At 39.7% G+C, this 14,565-nt stretch overlaps 1 long non-coding RNA gene across 1 annotated transcript; it reads left to right on the top strand.

Moving 5' to 3' along the window:
- The first annotated feature begins 1,254 nt into the window (after positions 1–1,254).
- LOC109366704 lies at positions 1,255–4,625 on the top strand. The gene is made up of 3 exons (XR_002113221.2): positions 1,255–1,909; positions 2,554–2,626; positions 3,753–4,625. It is a non-coding gene; the product is annotated as an uncharacterized LOC109366704 (long non-coding RNA).
- Positions 4,626–14,565: the final 9,940 nt, after the last annotated feature.

Genomic DNA, 14,565 nt, shown 5'->3' with positions numbered 1-14,565 from the left:
CTATTTCATGTCATAGTTGTTTTTTCCTCTGTCAAGGAACATTTAATAATTGGGTTTTAAAGCACATAAATTTGTATTTGTATTTTGTATTTACTTGCTAATCAGCTTAGCATTGCTAAATACATACATCATGCAAAGGTATGCTGCTATAATTCTTAACTTGCAAGGGCTTCAGGTGCTTTGGAAAAACTGATGATATTGTGACAGACAGGTAAAGAGCTCCATAAAGCTGTCTGCTAGGTACAGAGTATGCAGAAGCAATTTGCCTTCTAAAACTCCTAACATGATATTCTCTAATATTTCCTGGCAGATCTTCAGTAGCTAGAAAATAAGCATTTCCATATGTAAGAAAGTATTCCTTTGAAATGTAGATTTATCTTTACGAGAAAAGAACATGGAGAGAATTGCATTTTTAAGCTAAGAGTTCATTATTATTTATATTTCTGCTTTGAAAATGTTGTGCATTTCCCATACAACGCTTAGGTAGTAATTGCAATCCTAGTATGAGCTGAATTACTCTAACAAACCTCCTAGCTGTTTTTGTCCACTAAGAATAATCCCTTGATAAACAATTTTTGGCTAATGCCTAGGTTCTCGCTGCATAGTTGGCTTACATTGAATTTAATATAATGCAGTAGGAATTACCGTAACTATCTAACATTTAAAATATGTTCATAACACTGAAAGTCTCTCTGTTCCACTGTTCTCGACAGTGTTTTCCCCTTTAAGGAAAGCTGTTTAAAATGGTTGCTAGCCTTCTCAGTTGCTGCAACCACATGATGCAATCTATTGTCAAATTAGTGGGTGGCAGCAAGTGGAAACAGATTTCACCAGCAATAAAGCCCGTCACATGATTTCATCTGTTCACAGTCATACAATCTCTTATCCCCTTTCTTATTTGATCCCAAGACCCTGTCCACATTGAGCAGGGTTTATCTTCATGGTTGATTTTCATTAAGGGGTACTTGGGGTTTTTGAAAGTATGCGAGGAATTAAAACATTTATGACAGAAAGTTACGGACTTGTTTTTAACATGGCTCAAATGCACAAATGTTTTGCTAAGTCAGAATGAAACTTAAATGAAATAGAAATATGTACAAAAATGACCAAAAATAAAGTCTTATAAAAGGTTATACTTTTAAAGCTTGATCCCACTGTACACGTAGATGGAAACTGTAGCCACAGTACAAATAATAAAATCTTTGTAGTATGAAGAAGTAATTGTTACAAATCAGCAAAAAGTTGGGGGGAAGCAAAAGGGGAGAAAAATGTCATATAAAAATAGAAACAAAATTGTCATGTAAATAGAAAGTTAAAAGATTTCTAACCAGAAGCATTTTGGTTTTCACATGGAACACTGCTATGAGACTGAAATTAAAAGACCTAATTTCAAGTACTGATGAAGTCACCATTACGTAATTTCAAGCCCATTGGGTGTTTCTTGGTTCCTTCCAAGTTTACAAAAGAATCCTCAGCCCTGCCTGGTCCAGTAGGGCCATCACCCGATAAGTTCCAGTTTCCAGACCCAAAGCCTCAGATTTCCAAGCATTATCTCATACTGATAGCAGCAGAAATAGGAAATGGGAAGCATAGACAGGGGCTCCCCCCCATGCAACAGACATTCTGCATTTCCCAAAAGACTTCTAGAAGCCAGCAGTTGCTTTGTGCAGTAATAACCTGCAGGAATGACTATCTGTCAAGGAGTGCGAGTCCCCTTCTGACACGTCAACACCAGAGAGACATGGCTTACTTGCAGAGCTAGGCCCAAGGAGTTTGCTGACAAGGCTTTTAACAAAACAATAACTAATCGGGTGCAGTATTGCTCTACAGTATCTATCTATCCTGGTCTGAAATGAGGATAGATGCAGTTGATTATTCTCAAATAATGTGATTTCTGGTTAATAAGTTGGTAAGTTAAATTAAACGTAAGTATTTGTGCTGTTGAATAGCATCCAAAGGCCAATGCATAAATTTTCCCGGAGAGGTAAATGTCACAGGGTTTGTTTTTGCAGAATTGCAAAGTAATCTGCAGATCAACAGGATGACCATTTCCTCAACTACAGAAACACCAGATACAGTGCACAGCACATGTTTGAATTTCTCAGCCCTTAATCAGATTATCTTGGACTACAAAAGAAATGTGGCTACAAAACATTCCTGAAAGCACTTAAACTGCACTCTGTAAACTCTTTCCATTGACTTTCAGTTCTCTTGCAAAGCAGGAACCAGGAAGACTGGAAAAACATAGACTGTTGGATCTAAATGTGGGTCCAATTCAGAAAAGCACTGAAGCTTGTGCTTTACTTTACCATGGTTTCAAGCTCCTATAAAGTTAAGCACATGCTTAGAGGTTTTGTTGTTAATCTGTTAGGTTCACTGATAAAACTACTGTATTAGTGAGATAATTTTATACATACTAAGAAATACAATCAACATAAGTGATGATATAAAACAGAACCCCCAATTTCAGAGTTAAAGGCACTCTTTTTGAGTATGTAATCATTCATGTATACAGATCAGTATTTAATTGTATTTCATTTCATTTTATTTCAGACATATCCATATTTCATGTAGCCATTCTTGTAAGCAGATCCCCGTGCAAAAAAATGTTTATGCAGCAGATCAGGTATTTGCACATCTGAGGATTCCTTTTGCATGGGCAAATAGCTGTTTACACATATAGATGAAAAAATAAGGATATATAGATATGCAAGTGACTCTGAAATCTTGATGCACATCGCCTTACAGGATAAAGATGGAAGAAATTTAACAGGCAGGAATTATCCAATTAAGAGTCATGTAAGCATTTGGAATTAGTTCTAAAGGCTCCGTAGAAAGACTCTACTGCAGTAAACATCTCATCATTATTAATTCTGTCCAGATTCATTTGAAGTATATCCCTTCCTGAAGATCCAGTAATAATTTCTAATCAAGAGGTGAATCAGCAAATATTTGTTTAGAAAGCTGTTAAAATCAGATTGGTCCTAAAACACACGTAGTGGGAAAATAGCAAGACTTTATCCACACTCAAGAAAAAAATCAATCAGAAAAACAAAACTGCTGCTGATCTGAGAGACAAATCTGGCTTTTGGTATTTTAAAACAACAAGAAAGAAAAAGAAAAAAAAGGAAAAAAAGAACATGCGTTGGTTGCTATAGAGAGAACCTCTTCCTTTCAACCACAATTGCAGATGTGGTGGGGTTGAAGTGAATATCTATGTCTGATAATACATACAGCTATGTAAAAGATGCATAAAAGCGATCTGAGAAAAATTTTCCCCCTTAAAATTAGATAATTTTGAGTTACGTGCTGACTGCCCAAAGGAATATAGGAGCATTCCACAGATAACTGAGACTTAAGCAACCTTAAAAAAACATAACAGTTGGCCAAACAGAAGTGTTCATCTACAGATAACACTTTAAAACCAGTGAATTAAAGCATGCATTAGAACAATGACCAAATTTAAAGAATTTACACAGTTGCCTGATGTGTGTGTGAAGCCGTGAAAGAAAGTCTGCAGACACTAATGAGAGGCAAAAGAGAGCACAACTTACTGCCTGATGTAGTAAAGAGAGGTCAGTGCCAGAGCATTCCCATGCTCCTTCTCTATCCAGACCCCTGCCTTTTCGTCATGCTTAAGTCTCTTCTGTCGTAAATAAATCCAACTGTACTAACTTCCTTAGTACAACAGATAGCATATTCTGTAATTAACTGCTCCCTACTATTCAAAACTATTAATAACCTATGTTCAGATTACAGGATCAGCAACAAGAAGCCAGCTGGTCAAGGCCATGTAACTCTTGGTGCAAGGTGAATACGGAGGAAGTGGCATTCTGTGTCTCAGAGAGGTTGGACACATTTATACAGCCATAATTCTGCAATTTCTACAACTCCTTCTATGAGCATCTTCTGTATGATACAGTCCCAACATTGGCAAAGTTCTGTTTTCTCAAGCCATGCTGATGATGGCTTGCGTTTGCTCCCTCTCTTTCGGCATGCCTCCAAGCCCCTTTTGGTGTCACTGAAACAATTTGTGTATAAGAACAAACGCCTACAAATTGATCACAGCATCCAGAATCTGGTTCTTATCCATGAGTGTAGCATGGTTTCGGAGTACACTACATGTTTTTAGGATGGAGGACGATCAGTACACGGAAAGTGAAGAGTGTGCTGCAGCCACCCAGCACAGCAGAGGGCTGGCCTCACTAAGTAAGATCTCAGGTTTCTAAGTGGTTTCTTCTACAATATCTCTGTGTTTATCATTCTCAGACAAGCTGGGATTCACATGATGTTGACAACCGTAAAAATTCTCTGTAAATTGCAATTGGATCTTTGAATCTCCAGACAGTTGAGAAACTAGTTTCTCTCACCTGTTTAATTAACCATGTCATGTTTTCCAAAGAGAATTAATTGTCTCATTGAAGCAGTAAGGAGACTCAAAGGTTCAAAAGAAAAATAAATATGAGTATGTAGCAGAGTAAACATTTATCCAATAAACATTTTCACAGCTGAGTTTCAAACTTCTCATGTTCCAGTTTCTTACATTTTATCATCTCATCCCACTCAGTCCAGGCACTGGATCTCTTGAAAATACCCCTCATGGGAAAACACCACCTCAGAAATCAAAACATTTAGACTGTGAAAGAAATAGAAAATAACTCTCAAGGAAATGTTATGGCACAGGGACTGTTCAAGAACAGAATTGTAACTTTTCCCCGTTTGGTCCTTAACAATTGATGATAGAAGTGGCTTTCGTCAGGCCACCTCTACCCTGATGCTTTGGCAGACATTCCTTAAGAGGAGCAACCAGTTTAGCTCTCCTGGCGACACAGAGCAGTGCATCTTCTTAGTCATCTCTCTGCTCCTGAGATTGGCTGTTGCTGTTTACCATAGCCAGACTTAACTCTAACAGTCTCAATTTTAACCAAATTGAAACGGCCTTTTTTTTTTTGTCAACTGCTTTCATTTCTGCTTTTACAAACATTTTTAACATGACACTAAGAAAGAAATGAACAGTTGCACGTGAAAAGGAGAAATGAAAACGATCTTCAGATAGCTGCTTCTACAGTGGAAAGCATTTTTAGTGTTCAGCTGTGGTTACAGGATGGAATAAACCCTTTAGGGTATCCATGAGATGAGTAAAGTGGCAGTCGTTGAAATGATGGTGTTAATCATTGTCAATTCAATCCTGAGAGGCACTGAGGCCCTTTCCAAAGACACTGAAAGTTTTTAATTCTCTGTAATGTGACTCCACACAGAATTTAAAGGGAAAGATCAGCATTCTACATCAAAACCAAGCAACTTCTTCCTTAAAAAAAAAAAGGAATTAAGATTATCGTATAATCGGCAATTATACGTGCATTTCAATGAGAAGGGTTTCAGGTTGGGGTGACTGGGTGGGGAAGTCTATTCTGTCTTTGCAAATGTACTCACCCTTTTTGCAAACTTACGGCCTTGAATATTTCCTAGTCCTTCAAAAAGCTGCTGCAGTACTTGTAGTTAGAAGCAGGTTTTGGTGCTGGTCTCCTGAAGGTTTTTCTAGCCCTTCAGAGGTCAGATATTCAAAAACTGAAAAAATATATCACAGCTTCAGTGAAGTCAGAGATAAGCCACTTATCATAACCAACTAAAGACCCGCCTTCGTATATTTCAGCTCTAAAAAACAGTGAAATCTCACAGGAAAAACAAAAAGACTGCATACTGGCGGATAAGTTTACTTTTGAAGCCTGTACTAAGTGTGGTATAGATTTTGCACAGGTCAAATAAATCATAAATCTATTTTAGTCCTAAAAAACTGAGAAACACCTTTCTCTGGTTCATTCCACTTGGTATTCTTCAGAGAAAATTTTAAATCACTAATTGGTACTTCAATAATACCATGTCTGTATGTCCTTGATCTCATTTTCACTTCTACTCATGCTTCTGCATGTGCATGTCTGTATTTAAATCTGCTCTTGGTCTCAATAATCAAGATGCATTTCCCTACTGGTTCTGATGCTTCACAAATAGGATTTTCTGAACAGCAGAGACTAGGCATGCTCTGTGCAGTGCTGGGTATTTGAAATCCAAGTATCAGGGGCCTAAGCAATGGGCTAGGTTACATGAACATTTTTGAAAGACTCAGCCTTTTCGTATGAACTGAAAAGCGGGATTTCTCTTCCTGTGAGTAAAGGAAGAGGGCCAGAAAGTCCCAGGAGCATTCTGATTTTCTGAATGCATCCTGGTGCTTTGAGCAGCTGCTACTCACTAACACACCTCAAGATGCAGCAAAAGCCCAACCCACTGAGCAGCATTGGTGGGACAGGCATTCACCCCATTTGACCTGTGTAGATGCCACCAGTGTCATATCGAGTCACATTTCTGCAACTGCTGCTTGTTGAAGAGCTGCCCAAGAAGATGAGGGCTCCACACTTCCACACCTCCCCTCCTTGCACACCTGCTCCTGGGCAGCCACAGTCTGGCCATGGCAAAAGCAATAATCTTTGCAGCATGAGAAACAAGCAGGCAGTTGAGCCTCGTCTGTACCAGATTCATAACGAGGAACAGAATAAGTGATTTTTAAAGATGGGCTTATTAATCATTAAAGTAACGTGGGACAGGCCTGGAGTTTGTTTTGCAAGCTGGAATGGGAATTGTAACATCCGTATTTCAAAATACACACTCACCCATTACGCTCTCATTTCCTGTGGATGGCATCCAAATTTAACCTTTCATTTCTTGAAGAGCGGTGACTTACATCTATCTGGTAGAATAAGCAAATAGCCAACTATGGCAAATCCAGGGACCTCTTTTAAATCTATCAGCTAAAATTAAGAAAATTGCATTTCAAACATCCCCCAGGAACTTCGAACATACACTCCCTACCTGCTACCAGCTGTTTTGCTTACTTTAGTGGAACTTTAGTGGTAGAAGCTCCTCTCAGTCCTCTGTGCCCTGCAGTCTGAAACCTACCCCACCTCTGTTGTACCAAAGAGGTGGGAAATCCTGGTGGCAATCCAGAGAAAACCTTCTTCTGAGACAAGGAGGCTTTATCTATAAGTCCATCTCCATGAATGGAAGCAGAAACAGAGAAGATCTGGAGCTAAGCATGCTCTTCAGGGACTTTTATAAAGTGACCACAGGAATGGCTCTGGGGCCTTGGGAGAAATAGAGAGGTGGAACCACACAACCCTAACCCATCACTGGGTATGTATCCAAAAGCAGGTACAACCCTGGTAGCACCTACTGAGGGTTCAGTTAATGCCCCCCTCACAGCACAACCGCAGAGCCATGCCTGCAGTGTAACAATCTGGGCCCGATGAACCTGGAGTGCCCAGCCCAGTGTGCTGGTCTGGTGAGGAACACACAGGTGAGGAACCTCACACTGCAGCCATGATGAATTCAGGCCTGGCCCATCCTGTAGTCAGGCGAATCCCTCACCTGCAAGGTCCAGATGCTAGTTGTTGTAACACTGAGGCACAACAGTTTTTAAGCATTCTTGCTTTTTAGTTCTGGCTGCGTTTCCTCAGTGACTAACACAGTGATGCTCTGCTTTCTCCACTGCAAATTCTTAAGTCTTGGTAGGAAGTGACCGTGGATAGATGGAATTTGGGTTCCTACAGCCATTGCTAGTGGTGCACACTGCTTCATTTTCAGTGAAGATTATTTCAACTCAGTTTTCTTAAGGTATCTCTGAGGACGCAGTAAGAAGTGTTGTGGCTCATGAGCAATTCACATTTACTAAAAACACCTCCACACGGGTGCTCCAGTAGCAAGACCTACAACAGATGGCTCTTTGTGGCCTCAGATCACACTACCCCAAAGTTTGGGGTCACCAAAAGAAAGCGGTGGCAACTCTTTTCCATTAATAGGAGTTGCAAGACCATGGAAAACTGGACGGAAGTCCCTCAGGGTCTATTTATAGGAGCACCACTATAGCTGCCCATTGCCTCAAGTAACCAGGAATTAATATACGCTCCCTCGACAACTTTGGCTCCGGTGTTTGTGCCAAGTGCTTCAGAGGGTGGCAAGGCTGGGGAAGGGAGGGGCTTTCCACACTAGTAGGCCCATCTGAGAACTTTTTAATCCTTATTACTGTTACATTTCTCTATGTCTGCCAGCCCACAAGAAGGTTTGAAAGTCAGCCTGACCTCTGGTGTCTCTGATCTAGATCCAACAAGGAATGAGATCAGGGAGCTGTGAAAAGCAAGCTTAATGGGGAGTCTGCTGCAAATGTAGCAAAACAAATAATAGAGGCTTGCTTTTTTGTTGTAGAAAATACAGTGCTATGGTTTTTGGGTGCCAAGAGGCAGTTCTTTTAATAGCGACATTCTTTGTAATGCTGATGAGTGGCAATATAGAAAGATGAAAGTAGGAGGGCATTGTATTATAGTCTTACATATATTATGCCACAAAGAAAATGCAGTTGCTGGGTGGGGATTCTTCACCCTCCTCCCGCTGAGCTATTCATGCAAATTCTCTTCTGCAGATGGCAGTCCCCATTCCATCTCTCCTAAATCCCAAGGGGTTTGCCAACTGAGTTTCAATTTTCAAGTGGAAATCGTAGGACTGAATGGTGGTGTGTTGAAGTTTTTTCCTCAGACACCTTGCTGCTCCTTTAGGAAGCGAGCAGCAAGAGACATTTTTTCCAAAAGATGTGTGCCATCTCCTGGGAACTATAGAAACTGCAGGCCCCTTGTATGGAAAGCCCCGTTAGTTTTTGTTTTTTTTTTTTCTTCTCACAGAGTATTTACACAAATACCAGAATAAGGTCAGCACAGCTAGGTTTACCCTCCACTTCTAAATTTGTTGAAGTGTTGACATTTTACACCAGAAAAAAATCAAATCACATTGAAAATGTCATCATATTGTGGACTGTCAAATTTGGATGTCAAATAGCTTGACAAAATTTGTCAAAACCTGATGGTAATCAATTGCAAAATAGTGGCAGAACTTAGCACGCACTGCCATTATCTTTTAACACAAAGGTAGCCCACAGCATTATTATGATACACCTGTTTTGTCCTCTCAGGACAAGTACAAGTCAGAAGAAAAACATCAGAGATTTTCTTAATAAAATGTCATATGATTCTTTAGCATAAAATATATGTTTTTCTGCAACTTGCACATGTCAAACCACAGACTCTTCTCCTCATCAACCTTGGGCTTTTCATTTGCTGATACCACATCATTAAGCCCTTCCTTGTCAAGGAGACACAAGAGGGAATAAAATGCATTGATACATGTAAACATATTTTTGCATTTGGATTAATAGATGTATAGATGGATGAATCCTTTGTCTTTGAACTGGCCCTAAAAGAAGGTAGTTACCTCACGTAGATAGGTCTGAAATAATGTCTAAAAGTGTGAATTCGTTCATAAAGTGCCTTTCTGAGCTATGTCTTTTAAATACATCTGCTCAAATTCTAAAAATATTTTGGTTTTGTAAAGGTAGAACAATATCTACTTTCAAACAATTAGTGATGACACATTCTGTGCACATTCAATTTGCTTTGATCTGGTATACATCAGGTTTAATAATTTTAATTCCTTTCTTATCCCCTTCTATTTCTTCCGCAGACCTGAGGAATTCTTTAAATAAGAAGTTTTTAAATAAGAACTGAAAATGTGTTCTGATAATGCCATTCTCTAACTGATTTTATATAATGGCATTGCAAAGAAAATAAACAGTCTTTCAATCAAATTTAATGTAATTTTTAAACAGATGGAGTTGGTCATCCTAGCAGCTTCCTGAGACACTAAGTTTCAGTAGTTAATTGTGTTTGGTAAAAGTTATGTCCAAAATGCTGAGAGGCCACTCTCGTTTAGTAATCTACTGCCACAGGCACGTTATGTCTTCTGGTTGATTTAGGATTGCACATGCATCCTTGTGTACATATCCTCTACTAATGGAAGCAAATGCTCAGGAAACTTTCTTTGCAGATTGAACCTAAAGATGAGAAGAGAGAAATCAGCAATGATGCAGAAGAAGAGCTGTGCCAGGCACCCACGCTGACAGGGGCAAGTCTAAGTGTACAAGCAGCCTAGCTTCAGCAGACATCACTTCTTAATTCCCTGAAGCCAAAGCAGGATACTCCAGTCCTCACTGCCAAATTCCCAGCCTCATAGGAATTTCCCTTTGTAGTTTGTCTCCATCTACCACTTCCTGAAATCTGTGAATGTTTCTGGCTGCCATTTCGCTGCCCTCAGAGGCGTGGGGAGGCAGAGGGGAAGGCTGGGGAGAAGCGGGAGGAGGCCAGTTGCAGACAGTGTGCCATGAGCAGTCCTCTCCTCAGGGGGATCAACTGTGCAGACAGTTCTTCAGTTCATGTCTAGCTGATTGAGTACTAACATGCTCCAAGCTGCAAAGGACTGCACCCTCACCAAAGTGGTGAGGCAGGGAAGAGCCTCATCAAAGCCTCATCCAGTGACAGCAACAACGCAATACCCCATGTTTCATCCACCAACCGCTGCAAAAATGTCAGCCTTTTAGCCCCCAGAACACTCACATATCTTTGGCACACCTGCAGTCATAAAGGTATCTGAGACATTCAAGGTCAGGCAAGATGGGGCCCTAAGCAACCTGATGTAGCTGTAGGTGTTCACTGCAGGGGAGTTGGATAGGTGACCCTTAAGGGGGTCGATTCTATGATTTTGTGATATAGCACTCACATCAGCACAGCTTAGATTTTCAGGGAGCAAGAGAGTGGGAAGTATTTGTATGAATCGAAAAATAAAACAATCAGGAATGCATCACCTCCATCTATCCAGTGGAAAAAACACTAATCAAGTCAAAATACTTGAATCAGTTCCAAGACCTGTATATCCAGCCCTACACCAAGATGTGTGAGTAACCAGGCCTATGGCTGACAGACCACAGTTAGGTACCTAACTTGCCCAGAGACTGCCAGTCTATCTTCCTAGTAGAATCAGCAACTGTGTGTTCCTCCAATCTGATCATTATCATGTAAGCCCATTAACTACGATGTGAGGAATCTGCCTGCAGGAATCACCGCTTTCAAAATCTGGGCATACACAGGAGTACACTGCTGGCCGCCTGCTTATTCTGGCAACGTGAAGAGAAAATTAATGGAAAGTTAGTACCATCTAAGTGGATTTCTGCAACATGCTCGCTCTGTGCAGTAAGCATTTACTTGCCTTTTGAGACCATTAATTTTATATACGTGGAATAGTTAGCTGAGACAAACCACTCTTTTATAAACCATCAGCGCAACGCAGGACACTGCTCCGTGGGTTCTTGTTATAATGTCTCCATTGTTTGGGATGTCTCAGAAGTGGAACTTTGGAGGATGGCCAAAACCAGAGGGAGAGTATATTTCTAAAGATAAGTTATTGCTAAGTACATTCAGTCTCTGACCTGGACATTTCTTTCACTCTCTGAAATTACATCTCTTAACAATGTCTATATTCAGAATCCTAAGCCTTTAAAATTTAGATTCTGTGTTCATATGGGTGGTTGATATATCAAATGTAACATGGTGATTAAAGAAAGGCTATTTTATGTTTTCCTGTCTTAGTTTAGTGCACTGTAACTTCCCATTGCAATTGCCACTTGGACAAAGAAAACAAAGCCCTTTCTGAAAGCAAACTCAGTTAAAATTTGGCTAATCTGTTTTCTCCCATGGCAGGATGCAGAAGACTTCAGGTTCTCCAGCAGCCACCTGGAATACAAAGCACTTTTGGGTGCGGTTTTACTTGAGAAATTTTTTTGTGCAAATATCACCACAAGTCCCACCAATCTGAGACTATCATAGACAACATAATTGTAAAATAGCACGTATTAATTGATGTTATTGAAATAAACAAAGATAGTCCTAAGTATATTAACAAATGACGTGAAGTAAAATGGTGCTGTTTTCTCATCAGCATTGTCAATGCATTTTACTCTGGGCGGGGAGAGAATGCAGCAAGCACACTGCCTGTGAGCTCTGCTCCACCCTGAGGAGTCACCATTTTTGATGTCACCTGTATGTAAATTCTCCCTCAGTGTATTCCCCACCAACTGAAACATACAAATATCACATAACCTTTAAAAAACACTTTAAAGTTAAGAATAAAATCACAGTGACAGTAACTCTGGATGGAACACTGAAATATTAAAAGGTAGAGAATGAGGAGGAAGCAACCCGACTTTATATCCCAGTGATCTGAGACGGCAAAAATCATGAGAGTTTATTAAGACCGAAGAAGTTGATGGTGGTGGGGTTTCTTTATTATTTTTCCCTTTTCCTGTTTAATCTCACAAGCTGTTGACTGCTGAGTTCAGGCTCCCCATGCTGCTGTTGTAAAACCCAGCAGACGTCATTACAGAGATCTGCCTTTACTGGACAGCAGCAGCGAGACTTGCCAAGTGTTACCCAATGAGGAAGCGTGCGGGTTGGTGTCAGTGGGAAACTGAAGCAGACCCGAAGGGAAGGAGGGGGAGGGAAGGAAAGTTTGAGAGATTACGGGCCATTGCGATAGATACAGAGCGTGGAAACAAAACATGTTTTATTTATTTGTAAGGTCAGTGCCCTCAGCTGGAACAGAGATTTTGGAAATGTAGTAGAGGAAAAGTTTAATCTATTACAAGCACGAGCTGGAGCATGTCTAAATTCTGTTTATGAAGCAGTTTAAATAAATTTGGGCAACAGTAGTTAGGAAATTGTAACTACATTTCCCTAGCAGCTTGAGAAATAATAGCAGCCAAAGCTTAGGCAAAATCCTTTCTGGAAAAGAAAAAAAAAACATCCAACAACTAAATACAAAGCCAGAAAGCCTCCATATACGGTGACCTACGCAGCACCAATTCTCCAGTCAGTTAAAATGCATGTATTGACTGCTATGAGCTGTGATGTGGATGATTTACTTGATTCAAAGGAAGTATTTTCAAAAGCCATTAGCTTAAACCTAGACTGCCTGTGAAACATAGAGCAGTCAGGCCTGTCACGGAACAAATGTAAAAAAGGCACTTTCCCTCTGGTACATCTTTGAATTCTTTCTAAATAGCTTGATTCAGTCAGATAATTCTGTTCATAGTTAATAGTTTTTAAGTTTTGGAGCAATACCATAAAATTCAATGTTATTATATGGATTTACATTGCTTAAAGAGAGTAAAATATGTGTATTACTTCACTGGAGTTACTCTAGCAGTGCATTTAGCTTAGATTGTGCAACTGATATGCTAGGTTGCTTACCTGTTCCTGAGAGGAGATAAGCACAACATGCAGTCTCAGAGGTCATAACATAGCAAGTATGATACCCTTCTGCTTTTGAACATTTTCATATACGATTTGTTTCTCTTCCCAGAGATGTGGGTGGTTTTCCCTAAGGCCACTGTACATTCCACACACAGCATTCATCGTCAAAGCTTAAGAGGGCTGGAGATAGGGTGTTACTGTGTGCTCAGTTTTGAAAGGAGAACTAGCACTCCAACCCGGTGTTTTTTGCAGCATTCCCTCCAAACTCCATTGTATGTGTTGTGCTTATATGTTTACACTGACTTTGGGTGTCAGCTGGTTATCTGTGGCTTTATGACTGTTATAGCTGTATCTCTTGCTTACATAAGTACATGATTATTTTTTCTTCCATATGATTTTGCTTAGAATCAATGTGAATAATGCAAATACTAGAAGCAAGGAATGTATGACACAAAGCCATGTTGGCGGTAATGAATTGTTTTAAAAGTGCTATGTTGGGGAAGTATGAGAAGAGGCCTTTGAACATGTCAACTTAATCACAGCTAGCCTGTCATTAGTAAAATGCTCTTCACACACAGTAGCACTGACCAATATTTTAAAAAGATGCAGAATGAAGTCATCTGAAATTAATCTGATGAGTCAGAAGTGGCTGTTGAAGTACTTCTAAATGTACTGCTATTAGATTGCTGGTTTACAGTTACTGTGGCTATGAGAGAGGGGAGTTACAGTGAAAATCAAAGTAGTTTGGTATCCTAATGGCAGTACTGAATTTTCATCATCTTCCTGGTGTGGAAAACTGGCTAAAAATAAATAAAAACAGACCTTTAGGGAAAAGGAAAAAAAATAAAAAAAGGAGGTTCCAATAAGATAGTACATTACAGGCATTCTGTAAGATAAATTGTTGGCACCAAAAACAGTTTGTATGAAAATTGGAAACCCCAGTGTTTACTTATATGTATGAAAAGAAACAGGTCAGTGACTTTGTTACCATGGTGACCATTATTGAAATAAAACAAACTGACACCAATGCTGATTTATTCTCCTCTTCTGCACCCTTTTTAACTACTGTTTTAGTATGAGGTTGCTACTGAATCTAAACATGACGCCAGAGAGAACTTTCAGAACATGATCTTCTGAGGTTTATTAATGAAAAAAAAGCGATTAACTAAGGTGATTTCAGAAGAATTTGGCTTATTGAGCAGGTTCCAATTCCTGCTGTCTGGCAAACGGAGCTTGACATGACTCCTCCAGTAGAGGAGGAGCTCACTGGGAATTATTAGATGAAACTAGTTTCAGCGATGAAAAAGGAAACCCGATCCGTAACATTTCCCAGAAGGATGCGAATATTTTCTCTGGATTTTTTTTATTTTATTTTTATTTTTATTTT

This window comes from Meleagris gallopavo, chromosome 3 (assembly GCF_000146605.3).
Source record: "Meleagris gallopavo isolate NT-WF06-2002-E0010 breed Aviagen turkey brand Nicholas breeding stock chromosome 3, Turkey_5.1, whole genome shotgun sequence".
Taxonomy (NCBI): domain Eukaryota; kingdom Metazoa; phylum Chordata; class Aves; order Galliformes; family Phasianidae; genus Meleagris; species Meleagris gallopavo.
The sequence above is the reverse complement of the archived record's forward strand: the minus strand, read 5'-3'. Positions and strand labels throughout refer to the sequence as shown.